This window comes from Bombus impatiens, unplaced genomic scaffold (assembly GCF_000188095.3).
Source record: "Bombus impatiens unplaced genomic scaffold, BIMP_2.2 scf_1202, whole genome shotgun sequence".
Taxonomy (NCBI): Eukaryota; Metazoa; Arthropoda; class Insecta; order Hymenoptera; family Apidae; genus Bombus; species Bombus impatiens.
Genome location: NT_177621.1, coordinates 12,146 through 14,544, shown reverse-complemented (window position 1 = coordinate 14,544; position 2,399 = coordinate 12,146). Strand labels below are relative to the sequence as shown.

At 46.6% G+C, this 2,399-nt stretch overlaps 1 pseudogene; it reads left to right on the top strand.

Annotated features, from left to right (window-relative positions):
* Nucleotides 1-1,793: 1,793 nt before the first annotated feature.
* Nucleotides 1,794-2,399, top strand: part of LOC112213772 — a 3,903-nt pseudogene continuing 3,297 nt past the window's right edge.

Genomic DNA, 2,399 nt, shown 5'->3' with positions numbered 1-2,399 from the left:
AGGCGACAGAGGGAGAGTGCGATCCTGTTAACTCAGGCAACGCAAGGTCATGCGAAGAGCCTGAAATTTGCGGAGAAATATTTAATGAGGAGTCTACCCGTCAGTGGAAATTCCAACTAGAAAATGAAATAGAGAAACTAACTAGGTATCCTCGCCGTTAAAGGAGGTTAACGCTTGGTTAACAGAAGTTTGGGCAAATAATAAAGAAAATAGGGAAGCCCTTATTATTAAGTTAAATAAATTAATTTTCACACCTCTATATGAAGCAATAGAGAAAAGGAGAGACAGGAGTGATGAAAGAAATAAAAGGGCAAAACCCCAAAATAAAGGAAATAAGAAGAATTATAATTATTACCGGCAGGACCATCCAATCCCCCAATCCCAGGAAACAGAGCCTCTAAGCTGATAATAAATGAATTGTTTTCGCTGATAACCGTTGAGGATGTGAGCGAGAAACCTAACAAGGTGAGGAAGAAGGCTGCGGCAGGACCAGATGTATTTCAAAAAGAGCACTTAATGATATGTGGGCTCTCCGCAAAATTGGCAAATAATTTTTAATATTCTGTTCCATAGTTCCTATTTTCCGACCGTATGGAAGGAAAATAGGACTAAGTTAATACCAAAACCAAATAAACGTAGCAGCCAGGTCGAGAATTGGAGTCCTATAACAATAGGCCCCATTCTCGGCCGAATCTTCTCTTCCATCCTCGACAGAAGGATGAAAAGGCGTATTGTGCTAAACTTAAGGCAGAAAAGTTTTACATCAGAAAATGGATGTAAAATTAATATAGATTTATTTAACGCCGCCTTGTGTCACAGTAGGAGAAATAACGAGGGACATTCACAATTGTGGATATCTCCAAAGCATTCGACACAGTATCCTATTCGGCGTTAAAACCTTGCCTGGCAAGGAGGGGTGTGCCGGCCCCTATAATCAATTTAATCGAATGCATGTACAGGGAGGGCAAGACCAAAATAAAAACTAAAGATAATATAGGGGTCTAGATCAAGATCCTTACAGGAGTCTAGCAAGGTGACCCTCTGTCGCCGCTGCTACTTAATCTGTGTCTAGAGCCGCTGCTGGAAATAATATAGGAGCAAACCGGTGGCATTAATGTCAGTCACGGTATTTGTCGAACCTACGTTAAGAGTAGGGAGTAATCTGCACCAGCCGGACCCGGTAGTTAAAAACGAGAAACGGATTTTCGTGGTCGACGTTACCGTCCGCTACGAGAACAAGGATTACCTCCTAATGTCAGAGAAAGGAAACGTCGACAAGTAGATCCCATACCTAAATTACCCCAAGCGAACGATCAAATAAACGTTACATTCGTCTGTATTCCTCCGAAATAGAACGATTTGTGTAAAAATATTGTTACCTTGTAACGTTATTTAAGAAAACATTTCAAAAAAAGCTTTCGGCTCCTCGGGCTGATGCGAATATTTCAAAATCCCTACGGTCCACACCATTGGTACGTTACACACGTTTACGCGTCGCTCGCTACACTCGCTCGAAAATAGCCTACCCAAAAACCAATCCCTCTTGCGTTCGTTTTCGATAAGAAGACAACTTTCTTAAAATTTGTGAACGTCCGGGATCCGAAAATTTGCGAACGTACTCTCACCTACTTAAAAATATGTCTACACATCTCGATGGAGCTTCTTAAGACGTTCATCACTATAGAGTTGATGTCTTTATCAATGATTCCCATATATTTTAAATTTGCTACTGTATTAGGGGTTATTTCCCCTCTACTGCCCAAGACCACGGGCAAAATCTCTCCATCGTCGACATGGGAAAGAAGCGAGGAGGAGCTGTGGGAGGCGAGCAGGAAAATGACCTCCCGCGACGTGGCGCCGGTCCCGGATGGGATCCCGGGCCGGATCTAAGGGGAAGCAACGACAGATGCCTCAGAGATGGAGTCTACCCACGGGCGTGGCGAACAGCGAGACTGATCCTGCTCCGCAAGAAGGGCCGACCGGCGACTTCGCCGTGGGCATACCGGCCGATATGCCTGCTAGACGAGGTCGGCATGCTTCGCGAGAGAGTAGTCGCCGCCCGTATGGAACGACACATGTTGGGGCGAGTACCGGATTGGCACGACAGCCAGAACGGCTTCCGGAAAGGACGCTCGACAATCTATGCGGTCACTCGTACTGGCACTCACGGAAGAAATGGTTTCCCGGGACGGCGTGGCGCTGGCAGTGTCTCTGGACATCGTCAACACGTTCAACACCATGCCATGGAGCAAGATAGTGGCGGCCCTGGAACACTTCGAGGTTCCCAGCTACCTCGTTCGCCTGATCCGCGCCTACCTCGACGACAGGTGGATGTGCTACGCCAGCAGGAATGGGGAGGAAAGGCAGCCCGTCGAGGGCGGCGCTCGGCAGGGATCGGT